Raw genomic sequence first — 13,869 nt, 5'->3', positions numbered from 1 at the left:
ACACTGATGGGACATCTTCGTCTGGGAGTCGTCGGGAGTCTTTTAATGTCAATCACAGGTGTGTAAGTGTGTGTTTGCGCATCTTTTTCGACTCCCTGATGTCACAATGATGCGACATCCAGAGCTTGCAGACGAGCTAGCATTAGCATTAGCCTCACCACCAACAGCAACAGCAACATCACACAGCAGTACAGCAGTGATGCACCAGTATGTTTGATTTTTATGTGCGAGTATGCGTGTGTGTGTTTGTGTGTGTATGTGTGCGAGTGTGTGGATGGAGCTTTGATCTTCAGCCAGGAAATGATGTCACAAAAGCTGATGTCACCACTAGGATTGTGTAAAAAAAACCCAACAACAACTGTATTGTCTCTATGCTCCCTCCTAAGAGTGTATGTATGTGTTTACGTGTGTGCGACAGCTACAGCTACAGCGGCACCACAGCTCAGTTCCTAACCCACAGTGTTTAAACAGAAGGCTGACAGTATTTTTGTGCTTTGCCGAAACGTCATTAGCGCTTGTTTTGCATTTGTTTTGGCTGTGAAGTGATTTGTTTCACTGAGACACAATCTGTCGTATTCTGAGTCTGATTGACAGCAGACTATTCCCTAAATAAGTGATTATTCTGAGAGGAAAAGACTGGAATCTGAGAGGCACACAGTCCAGAACAGAGCATTCATGCATTACTGCTGTAGGAGGAGTTAAGCCTCAACTTTTTTGGTTGACCCCTATGAGGCCTGTTCTGAATGAAACTCGCCCTTAAAAACAGAAGAATGAATTTTCCTTGGCCACAGTGCTGTAGCTCAGTTTTTTTTGTCTGTTAGTAAAATGCTTATAACCTAGATCTTTGTGGAGAGCTTCTATTCTAGTTCTTACATCCACAGAGAGTTATTTGCCATGAGGTGCCACATTAAATATGCAGTAATTAGCCAGTATAAAAGAATTGTACCTAAAATACCGAATTTAACAATCTAACAAGTAACAAAACTCCAGGGAGGGCACATTCACTATAAGTGTATATACTCACATGTGTTTCCTGCTATTTGGACATTAATGGCTGTGTGTTGAGATATTTTCAGAGGAGAGTAAATCAATACTGCTATTTATGCTTTATACCGACTACCGTATTTTTCGCACTATAAGGCGCAATTAAAATCCTTTAATTTTTCCAAAAATCGTCAGTGCGCCTTATAATCTGGTGCGCCTTACGTATGAATTTTACCAGTCAAGGTTGTAAGGAGCAGTTAAGCCACTCCATACAGCGAAATACAGTGTTATACAGGAGTTTCAGTTTCAGTTTAGTTCTCCAGCAGTATTAGCATGAGCCACTAACCGCACTATGTGCTAGCTCTTTCGCTGTTCAGAGGTGAGTAGTATCAGCCTGTAGTCTGCTGCTAAGTCTGGCTAGCACTGCTGGAGCAGCATTAGCATTAGCTGCTAACCTCACTAAGTGCTAGCTCTTTCGCTGTTCAGTGAGAATACAGTTTTGTTTATTTAGCTTAGCTTTACTTAACTTAGTTAAGTAAAGCTCCCCCACCACCACCCAGTGGCCAGACCTGCTGAATTAGAAGGGAAACATGGCGACACCACTGTTCCTTACTAATGTCGCTTACAAAAATAGACGTTCATTGACAGTGCGCCTTATATTGCGAAAAATGCTCTTAACTTATATCCAAGTTTAATTTCTATAGCATTGTCCTATTAAAGGCTTGTCACATGTGAATGCTTTAGATCATCCACCTAATGTTTACCACATTTAATATCAAGGAAATACAAGCAAACACGCAGTGTAGCTGTTAAATTCAAAATCTATAACACAAAGTAATTGAACCCCTAATTGAAAGCTAATAACTAGTTGTGCCACCCTTGGCAGCAACAACTGGAATCAAGTGTTTGTATAGTTGGTAATTGAGGGTGTAGTTGAGGGCAGGTAGAATTAGCTAGATTAGATGGTGGGCAGTTGGCATGTGGCAGAAAAGACGAGAGTCAAACTTCCATCAGTGTCAGGCAGGACAGAAGGGCAGTTTAACTCAGTGGAATTGGTTTTGATTTGATGTATAGCGTGAGAATGTGAATATTATCAGAGTGTGGCTAACAACTTAGCAGATCTGAATATAACAGCTTAAATAATGTTTAGAAGGTTAGAGCCAGAGGGTAACATAGACATGGAGATGGACCCACAGCACCATTATCTCAGAATATGGATGTGAATCTCTGGAACAGCACATCATTGATGGCTTTTGAGACCTCCTAGCCCACTTCACAGTGTCAGACAAATTCTATTTAAGTATTGTCTGCTTGAGTGTGGCTAGTGAAAGTAAACCCCTTTTTTTTTAATTGAATTAACAATTTGATTCAATAGCTAAGGGGGCAATCCAGTCATTTAAAAGCTGGACTGTGTGTTTAATCACCTTTAGTTGGATGACCTGAATCATGTACAAGTGGCAAATACAGTTTACAACAATAAAACATTGATAAGGACCGAATACTTGATTCTAAAAGTGCCCAAAAACAAACCATCAAGTCCTAGTAACTACCAACAAACAACCATGAACCTTCCTAAACTCTAAACTTCAAATTGATGGCATGATGGCAAGCAGCATCTTAGTCTTGGATGTAAGAAATAAGACAGCTCTTCATATGATAAGCATTACAAAGAAAAGAAAGCACATTGTCTGGCTAAAACCATCCCATTGTTGAAGCATGGTGGTGGTAGCATCATGCAAGAAGGATGCTTCTCAGTGACATGCGCAGGGACAGAATAACTTTAAAGTACTGAAGTCCTGAATAAATAAAGACAAATACAATAGTATCCTTGATTCTAGTACCTCCTCTATAACGCATACAAACTCAGACCTGTATAACAGGTGATCTTTTAATGAAACAGTCTGAGTTGCTTCTGAAGTGACTTCTTTAGCAAGTCACTGAGTGGCAGAAACAAAGCCCACATCTAAACCCCATAGGACATAGAGAAACCTGAAGATGGGAGTTTGCAGATGCTTTACATACATCTATTTGAGTTTGAGAAGATCAGTCATGAAGAATGGGATACCCAAGTCCAGAGGGACAAAACTTGATCAAAGTGTCTGAATACAGATTTTTGTCTTTAAAAGTCTTTAAAAACATGGTTTCTCTTTGTCATTATGGGTGATTAACTTGACATTGATCATCCAGATCCTTGAAGAACCGTGTAAAACTAGCGAAGTCTGATGGCTGGTACCAGACCCATGAGAAGAAGACAGTCACTCACTTAATATTAATATTTTTAATATTATAAAGAAACAATCACTCATCTGCTGAAGACATTACATATGACATATCACTATCTCTATATCTACTGGAGTGTGGCTGGTCAGATTGTTGGCTACTGGTTGGATTGTTGTATTTCTTAAATTTTTTCGCTTTGCTTTGTGTGAAGAGTAAAATTTTATCCATCTATATTTATATATACACACTAAATGTCTGAAGGTTTGTGGACATGCCTTTACATTAGAGAAATCATCTGATTGTGACACAGGTTATTTAATATCCATAGAAAAGCATTGGCCAGTAGAACTGGGCGTTAGGGAGCATCAGTTGTGGAAATGAGCTAAAAGTCAATGTGCCCAAGTATTGGGCTGTGAGGGTTACCAGAGTGACGGAACTCCATCCAGTACGTTTGGAGATGAGTTGGAGTGTCAGAACTAATCATCCAACATCCAACAGTACCTGACCTAACTGATGTTCTCGCTCTTACAGGGCTAAATGCAATCCAATCCTTCTCACAACAATGTTCCCACATCTAATGCACAACCTTCTGAGATGAGTTTAGGCTGTTAATGCAGAAACGAGGGGTAAAACTCCTGGATAATGCCCTTTATTTGAGCAGAAATGCTGGACAGTCCGGTGTCCATGAACAGCACTTTTGGTCATGTAGTGTACGTCTGAATCAAAGCCAAAAGAAGAATTATGAAGGAGTTTCCATATGTGGAGAAATATATTTATTTTTGTGAGAAAATATCTTTAAAAATAGCATGTGTTTCACTGTGTGTGTGCGCTAACACTGATCACGTTCAGATCCACTGGATCGTTATATATGTTTCTTTTTTTTTTCTTTTTGAGTGTGTTTTGCTTTAGATACTCTAGTCACACACCGTGATTATTGCTATAAATGATTCACCATTCAATGAACTGTGATTAAGAATCAGCTTAAAACACTCTGGCTACTTTTATTATTGCTTATTGATGGATGTACAAACCCACAAATGCAGGAAAAAAAGTTGTTTTTTTACATTATTCTCTCATTTTAGGTCTACATTACAGAACAACACTCCAGAAGCAGCAGGTTTTTGTTTGAGTATGTTACTAAACAAGTAAAGGAACTTATAGAATAGTCCATATTGGCACTATTCCAATGTTGTATTTCCCTCCAAGCTTAACTTATAATATTTGAATGGGTTTTGTACGGTTATAAGATTTCCTTATACTAAAAATTAAGTATTGTGCCTTTTACGCTGATATATCATTGCTTTCCATTCAAAAAACTTTCAGAATGTACATTTTAAAGAAATAATTGTAAAACTAAGTCATCTAGTCATTTTGGAGCATTACCATTGGTCCATTAATCATGGAACGATGTCAAAATGTGAAACCCAAACCCTTATGGTAAGAACCCATACTGCTTAAAAAATAACCCCACATAAAAACCCTTGGAACGGGTTCATAAGAAAAATAACTTAAACCCTTAGGAACTAAATCACGTAGAAAAGGATGTTAAAAACACTTTTAAAAAGTCAGAACGGACCCTAAAACATAGAAAAAAGTATCAGAATATTAAAAAATGATTCAGGTTCTAGAAACATAACCCCAACTCTTAGGAAAAAAAACAGTCCTTGAGAAAATATTCATGCCCGTAGAAAACAACCCAAGCCCATACAACTTAAACCCTTAGAAAAAGGACCAGAACCCTTAAGGAAAAGAACCCAATCCCTTTAAAAATATATATTTTAACCATAGTCTATGGTTTAACCATAATCATAGACCTAAACTAATAAAGTTTCTAAACTACTGGTTTAAACATTTTTCAAGCTTGATATTTCTCCAGATTCTAGTTTCTACAAAGTTAGTAAAGCACTTTTGTATGTTGCTCTGGATAAGGACGTCTGCAGAATGCCCTAAATGTAAATGTAACTAAACCAATAAGGGGAAAAACAACCTGTTTGAAAAACGAACACAAAAAAAAAAAAACAATCAAGAACCCAAGTCTGTAATAAAGAACCCATATCGTTTTAAAAAAGAACTTTACATAAAAAAATCCAAAAAAAGTGCAACTGTCTAAGTGTTATAGTGATGCCTCATTTGATTACTTTGAAGAGGACAAAGAACAGTTAGAGATGGTCTAAAGCTCTCCTTAATCTGCCCATAGCAATGCCCCTGGGTTTGGTTGGTGGCAGCAATTGTATGAGTTGTAAAGTTTTTCTTATTAAAAGTCTGTTTGCTTCTGTAGTTCTGATCTGTAATGTTGGTCTTTTTGTTTGTGTGTGTTTGTTATTTTATTTTCTATTGGCACTGCCTCTACATTGCTGTTATCAGTGTTAGCTACCACTGCTAACCCATCACACTGCCTGTGAGTGTGTGTGGTGTATTATACTGAGTGTTATAGTCCCTGAGATGGTGTATTTATTCTTTATTAGACGATGTAAAGCAGTTTTGGTTGGATAAAGCCAGCGCTAACTCTACTCCGCAGCTTTTCCCGCGCTAAACCAGCCCCGGCTGAACTCGGACTGTGTGGCTACCGGAGTTACACCGAGGCAACAGAAATGATATTTTCTAAATAAAAGAGCAAAAGCAAGTTCTAATGTGTTGCTGTTTCATTGTGTCTAGTCTTTACTGACCTTAAGACTAAGTTTATAAGACAATATACAGAAATATACAGTTCAATATATGTACAAAAAGGACTGTGCAGAGACCTTTAGATGGGCAGGTGCATAAAGTCAAAAGGGGGCACATGGAGAACGAATTTGAAACACTATACAGAATCATACCTGACCTTACAATATAACTGGTTGCTTTGTGGTCTTACTGTAGTGTTACTGTAAACTACAGATGAACAGAAGTCACGTTAGATCAGTGTTTCTCAACCCTGTTCCTGCATATTCCCACTGTTATAGATATTCTAGAGCTGGCCCTTTAAATAATAAAGTAAGTGGTGGTATGAGGTGTCTAATACACTGCTGGATATACATAATGATTGATTTATGATCCATAGGGGGGCTAAGGGATTTTAACAGGTAAACTCAATAAAGGATTGTTTATTAGCTAATCAGTTGGATCCGGTGGAAAACACAATTTTAGGGCCATGATTTAAACTGCTTTAAACTACCAACCTAAAGTACTGTAACTTACTAAATTCTGGCTATCCACTACGTCCAGCTTCTAGCTAACTAGTCAAAGTGCTACGTAAATAATTTTTTGTCCTGTGATTCTAAATTAATAAACACAATTTAAAAAGGAAATAGTGATTAGCTGATCAGGCACATCAGGGCAAGTTGAACATTACATTTATATTTTTTTCTCAAACCTTGACTACCTATATAAGCTAGCTAATTCCAAAGTGTAGCTAACTGACTAGACACAAGCTGCATTTTATTAAACACACAGTGGGTTTGATCTGTGTGTTTTGATTTGTGTATTTTTAACCAGCTATCAGAAACTCTCCTCTCATCACAGTTTACATGGTTAGCTTACCGTTACCTTTATGTTAGAAAATTGATGTAAATCCAAATTGGTTTTAACGTCGTTTTAGCGGTCAGTGCCCTGGCTCCCAATGAATACTGTTTATTTTGTAATATGGGAAATTTACTGGAAAATATGTGAACACAGCAGGAAAGAGGGGTAAAATACGGTAGTTCCCAGGCCAAAACGAGTATGACTTTCACACATGCACTTACAAAAAAATGAAAATAAATAAATTGACAAAAGGGCACTTTGGGCAGTAAGAGCCAAACGCAACCAGTGTTGCCTACTTAGCGACTTTGTCGCTATGTTTAACGACTTTTCAAACCCTCCAGCGCCTTTTTTTGTAAAAAAAAAGCGACTAGCGACAAATCTAGCGAGTTTTTGTGCTGTTACTGGAGACTTTTGGCGACTCTGAGATGAACACACGCGCTCTTCAGTTACTGTCCTCAAACACAAACACACTGTAAATGAACTGCTACTGACTGACCCCGCCCCGTATTTACAGAGCAGAAATATAAATATAAAAGTGTCTTCAGCGTGACACGAAAAAAAAATCACTGAATTTAACTCACACAGTTAGTCTCAGTCACTCATTCACCTCATTTATTACGTAGCCTGTCACTTACCTCCTCCACAGTGTCAGCCTCTTTGTAAAAAGCTATTCAAAAATGTATCTACAATAGGTTTGAAAATAAAGAAAACGAAAAAAAACGAGAAAAAAAAAACAGCTAACTGCTGCTCTTAATAACATTTAACAACACAGCAAAAAACTGATTTATGTAATTTACACAAAAATAAAGTTATTTTGAGATGTGACAGCCTATTTAAAAAGCAACAGAAGTTGTTCATTTGTTGGAGTTCATTTGTATAATTTCTAACATATTTAGAGTGTTTTTTACTCACTTTTTTCTCTCTCACAACGTTTATCCTTTACAGCTTCAAAAACATGCATTATGCAAATTAGGCGATGACGTCATTTAGCAACTTCTAGCGACTTTTAGGACAGCCCATAGCTACTTTCCTTACAGAGGAGTTGGCAACACTAAACGCAACACACAGCTTGCCAGGTCCCTGAAGAGAAAACATATTGCCAATAAAATAGAGGGGTATAAAGCCTCTGGGAGTCTGGCCCTCCATCCAATACTTCTGAGATGAGTTAGCTTGGGTATTGGGGATAAAGTGGTGTGTGATTTTCCAACATCCTGACTTTAGTAACGTTTATCTTGCCACTAAATACAATCAAATCCTCACAACAATGACAAAAAATGAAAGGCAGGTACATGGAGCACACCTTTCATCACTCCAAGGTTCAGTTCTGCCAGAGCTGGTTTTAAATCTCTGTAAAGGATACACAGTGTCACTGATGTATCAAAAAGCATCAAAAAGATACCTTTGTAATCTTTGAGTACAAGCAGTACCTTCCACAGGAGACTCTTAAGGTGCCTGCACACTGCACGTGGTAGCCGACTAATATTAGCAGGAGGAAGACCAGAATTGGAGCTTTATTCTGAGGCTAAACCATCAAACACCAACTCTAAGCAGGTCAAAAGCTAAAATTTACACACAAAAACAAAACTGTGGTAGCTTGCTTAATTAGCTACTAAGCACAAAGTCAAGTTTGTTAAACTCATGCTACCTTCAAGTCCTGTAAGAAATATTGTGTTTATGAGCTGATTGGACATAAAAGACCCCAGGTATCAAGTATTCACCAGTGGGGAAACTTCATGTGTTTGGGAGCAAGTGCTTACCTAACACTCTCAATTTGCTTTTCTCAGGCCCAATCCCATTTCACCCCTTGGCGCTACAACCCTATGCCTTTTAAGCATTTACTCCTTGGGGTAGGGTGTCGCAATTCTTGCTAGGCTAGTGTTAGGGGTATATGAACAATAGTTGCTGCTTTTCCTTTACGCTGTGAAGCTCCAGCTCATCCTAAATCCCAAAGAGCTGTACAGCATAAAGGAAAAGCAGCAACTATTGTTCAGCACCGCCAGGAACTCCTTCAAGATACTGACAAACTATTCCAGATTACTCTCCCTCATGAAGAGACTGAGATTAAAATACCAAGAGTTTATATAAATAATTCTGCATGTGTTCCTGTATAGCTTTAATGTCTTCAACTTTTGACTGGTACTGTACTAATAGTGTTTTTTATACCTGATATGAAGAAAATGGCCAAACGACATTGAAACTACACATTAAACTATTAAACTACTACTGTTATTTTAGTGGTTATGGTTATGTAATGCTTATGCCGCTATCTTGCTTGTTTGGAGTGTGACTAAGAAAAATCTCAATTTGAAGGGAAATATACCCCTTACACTAGCCTAGTGCTGTTTGATATGACGATAAATATTGTGGGGACGATAGAAGGTAAGTAGCATGATAGACACTTTTCTATCGTCCCCACAATATTTATCGTTATATCCCAATCCCGAAAAAATACTACTGCATCTACCTCAACTGTTTTCATTTGATACATATATATTGCTGCACTAAAAGGTAGTATTTCTCATTTGTGAAAGTTTGGTTTAATGTCACTTTAAAATAAAGTTGGAAAACAATTAAACAATTATATTATTTTGTCATTTTTCGAAAAATAACTGAAAACGTATATCATGATTTATATCGTTACCGTGATATAAAAAAAAAATCCATATCGTCATATATGATTTTTCCCATATCGCCCAGCACTACACTAGCCTAGCAAGAATCGAGAAACCCTACCCCATGAGTCCAAACGTTTGACTGGTAACTTCCTGTATGTCTCTGTACATCTAGTTAGCTAAATTTCCTGTTCCACCTTAAATGGTGCAACATCAGTTACTGAGGCTGCTCTATTTAAGGTGGACATAAAAGTTCAAATAAGAAACTAACAAGTAGCTAAGGATAACTGAAATTTACAGCATGATGCTGTTATCACGCCAGCCAGTTGCCCGGTAATGAAGCAGTGTTTCAGAACTACTTAACTTATAAAAGTTAAAGCCACGCCACAGGGGCGTATAGTGCACTTACACCACCCCACCCAGGGTAGGTTACCTGTTTCAGCTGCACTTGTACCCATTGAAAAGGAATGCATTTTAGTACCTTGAAAATGCTTATTTTGGACATTTCCGTCAAGTACTCTTGAGTCACAGATCATCTTCATACTAGTGTCACGCTCCCTGGACCCATTTCTTTTACTGATAGAATGGACCGCATTAGCCAGAATTCCACTCCCTCTCACACGCCAACAGTCACATGCTCCTCTTCAACCAACCATGGACAGTCCCACACTCACTGTCACCTGAGTTCTAATTCCCTGCAGCTGTAAATAATTAGCGATTCACTTCACCTGTGCCACCTGAAGCTCTAGGCCTGTTTGTTTGCAGGTTTTTGCTGTTCATATTTTTGACCTGGCCTGGAATTTTGACTACTGTTTGCTGGTGTCTATACTTCTCATCCAACCACAATCAAATTAACTCTATCCAGATGGAGATATTTATCTGGATATATATTTTTTAAATTATAAGAAGTAATGAAAACAAGTTGAAATGAAATAGGAGTAACAAGGCTATTTTTAAATGTAAGGTGTAGAAAGTATAACACATAATTGGGTAAAAATGTAAGGAGTAGAAGTAATTTCTAAAGTTATTTCTACTTCTCTAAAATAACTAAGTATCTGAGACATTTGTACTTCCTTACTTGATACCTCTGTTTATAACTCAGTTTTGAGGAGAAGGGTTACAGGGGTAGAAATGAGAACTCCGTTTGAGCCTCAGTGTCTTTTGTTTGCAGTAACTTCACTTGTAATAGTAAATGTTCGTATCCCAGCGTGTTCTGTGTCTTGTTTTCAACTTAAATCACACAGCAGAAAGCATGTCGTACTTACAGTGCCCAGGAGTCGTGGGCTCGAGCTTCTGAGGTGGAGCTGCAGGACCCAGCCTGAGTTCAGATTTGCTGGGTTAAGTGTGAGAGGAATGTGAGTCTGGCCCTTTAAGACACGCTGAGGGGCGGGGCGGGAGAAGAGGGAGGAGCTAACGCTGACTCTCTCACACACACACACTCATAGTGAGGCAGAGTGAGAGAGTGTGAGTGTGGAGTTCGGTCACTGTGCGCGTGCTGTGTGTCAGAGCTGAGGAGAAAGGCTGGACACTGCGGTGAGTAGCGCGAGGGCACGGCCACACAGAGCGCGCGCAGTGTCGGCTGTGTGTGTTTACGGGTAATAGGGTGTGTTTGGGCAGCATGCGGTTACCTTAGGGTGTGTGTGTGTGTGTGTGTGTGTGTGTGTGTGTGGGACAAAAGTGAAATGCAGCGCGCGCAGATTTTTTCGTTGTGCTTGTCTCGCGCTGCCCCGCCAGATAACGTCACTTTATTTACCTGTGTGTGTAGAGTAGACTAGACTGCGGACAGATTATAAACATCATAGAAAACAATTTAACACAAACAATTACCAACTTTATTACAACTTAAAAACAGTAAACAATAAAACCACACTGTAAACAGTAAATTATAATAATTATTTTATTAATGACGTGTTATATCAGTGTCCTATTTAAAGTAATAATACAAATAATTAAAGCAACCATATTTAATTTCAATATTATTATTATTTATTATTTATTATTATTATTATTATTATTATTATTATTATTATTATTGGTAGTGCTATTCAAAGGGTTTAATTGAAAGTCTAAAATGTACATAATGTGTTTTTGTTTTTTATTAATGTTCTATTATTTTTCTGTAAAATAACTATTTGCTTTTAATAATAATAATAATTATTATTATTATTATTATTATTATTATTATTATGTTACATTGAGTTTATCACATACCTTTTATAGTTACTTTGATTTATCTGGTTAAAGCAGATCACTAATACTTATGATGATTATAAATGAAGATGTTGATTATGATAAGGACTTTTTGGTTTGCAAAAATGCACTTCCAGAGTGTCACTGCTTTAGCTGCTTGATGATGATGATGATGATAAGAAGGAGGAGGAAGAGGAGGAGGAGTAGGAGGGTAATGAGAGTGTTATTCACTCTGTATTACTCAGTGTGGAGCTGTGAGATCACTCCATTGCTGGATAATATCACTTCTACAACTACTACTACTGCGAATAATAATACTATTCTATAATAATGATAACTATTATAGCAGTAGTAATAGTGGTGATGAGGATGATGATGATGAACACATGAATCAGTACAGAATCAGTGACACTGCTGTAACATCAGTTTTTGTTGGTCAGAGTGTGTGTGTGTGAAGTGTGTATGCAGTGTGTCTGTGAAAAGTTTGCATGGAGAATGTGCATATGAAGTTTGTGCATATCCAGTACAGTGTGTTGGGTCAGGTTTTAGGTGGCGTGGACTGGTGGTGGGTTCCTCAGGCCAGGGATCTGCACTGAGCTGCAGACACAGGTAGACTTTGAGCTCTCAGTGATTTGTTTTATCTGGAGGTTAAAAGTCAGTAAAGGAGGAGCTGCAGTCAAATCTGAGCGGCAGCTGTAAATGTCGTCTGGACTTTTCTGAGTAATGACATGCTGTGTGCATGTGCATTTGCATACGTATACGTACATACGCACATACGTATCAGCAAGGGGTATAATGTAAAGTAGACACATGCATTAATTTGAAGGTGTGTCCACAACCAGGATTGAACTGTTATTATCAAGTCCTTTTTGCCTTATTGGATCTTTTTGGATTTTGGCCCACCACAGACACTGCCCTTTAGGACCCTCAGGGCAAACAGTTTGGGCAACCCTGATTTGCACTGAGTGCAGTGCATTGAGCACCATCTGGTCAGTCTTGATCTGTCTGTCAACAGGCTGTTAAAAGAAAACCACTGATCAATAAGAGTATATGGTGTAACTGTTGTAAGTGCAGGCAGAAGTTTCTACATATGGCTGGCAAATGATTTGTGTATGGTTTCAAAATTGGCTGCCATGGTGTCAAATTTGCAACCATCACTGTCTACCAGTGCTGTAGAGACCAGAAGCAAAGGCAAACTCAACTACTCTTTTGATAGAACCTCCCTTTTCTCCCAGAGCCTGTGTGTCTCAGACTGCCTTCATTAAGTTTATAGTTCAGCCTAAAGAAGCAGAAACAAAGCAGATTTTTTGCCCTGATCTGGCAAAAATGTTCTAACAGTAAGAAGCAAAGTGCAGTTGGTCTATTTCATCACCGAACCACTTACATTTCTATTGTATAAGTACAGGAGTTCAGCTCTGTTTACTCTGTTTATCACTAAGGGTTTTTTTTACACCTGTAGTTGATTTCTATGGTCCAAATCAGTTGATGAGTTTGTTTAGTTGGGGCATTTTCTCCCTTTGTTTGGTTTGGTTTCACACAGGCATAAACCTAAATGCACCAAAATGTGCACCAATAAACCACCCGAGCACATCATCACCTCTGATTGGTTTAGAGCTGTCTGGCGTGGGAGTAAATATAAATATACAGAAAAAGTAAATATAGCAAGAAGATTCTGTGTTTCAGCGCAAATATCTGTGCTTTAACACTGAAAGCTGAAACGCTGCGTTTTCGAACACAGTGTTTGGACGTGCAGCGCAGATGTACACATAGTACAGGACTTACGATAATATTAAACACAGTTTATTTCATTTGAACGCCACGATGAGAAAAAGTCTGACTTAAACCTTCAATCCTTACCACCTTACACTGAACAATTGAGATGACGCAACCACAACTCAACTAATTTTATTCCCTACACTGAAAAGTTGTCTGCAACAGTGAAATCGCTCGGAAATCGTTTGGTGTAAAGTCGGTATTAGCTGATTAGCTAACAACTAATTACTGTAGATCACATTGGTTATTTTATACTAACATCAGACATAAAAAACGGCAAATAATTGTAGTTTATTATATCTGTTAATGAGACCAATAGCACAATAACACCAAATAATTGTGATAATAATAATAACTTGCAAGATGCTACAACAGCTCGACTACAACTCATCTACTCCTGTCAGTCACTTCATTGCTAGGCGTATCCCGCTTTTTTACAATATAGCAGAATAAGGTTTAAAACTAATTTTGGGGAAAAATAATAAAAGTTTAGAATTTTAGCACAGGGAAAACTAACTGCTGCGGTTAGACCCTGGAAATGGGAAGAGAATTAAGAAAAGAAAAAGGAGATAAAAGCTGGGCGGAGTTA

General features: G+C 38.1%; 1 protein-coding gene across 1 annotated transcript in view; it reads left to right on the top strand.

Moving 5' to 3' along the window:
* The first annotated feature begins 10,761 nt into the window (after window positions 1–10,761).
* Window positions 10,762–13,869, top strand: part of cdc42ep4b (CDC42 effector protein (Rho GTPase binding) 4b) — a 42,754-nt gene continuing 39,646 nt past the window's right edge. Inside the window, exon 1 of the mRNA XM_022669074.2 lies at window positions 10,762–10,850. The gene's annotated coding sequence lies outside the window, so the exon portion shown is untranslated. The remainder of the gene's footprint in view (window positions 10,851–13,869) is intronic.

Source organism: Astyanax mexicanus, chromosome 15, assembly GCF_023375975.1.
Source record: "Astyanax mexicanus isolate ESR-SI-001 chromosome 15, AstMex3_surface, whole genome shotgun sequence".
Classification (NCBI taxonomy): Eukaryota; Metazoa; Chordata; class Actinopteri; order Characiformes; family Acestrorhamphidae; genus Astyanax; species Astyanax mexicanus.
The sequence above is the reverse complement of the archived record's forward strand: the minus strand, read 5'-3'. Positions and strand labels throughout refer to the sequence as shown.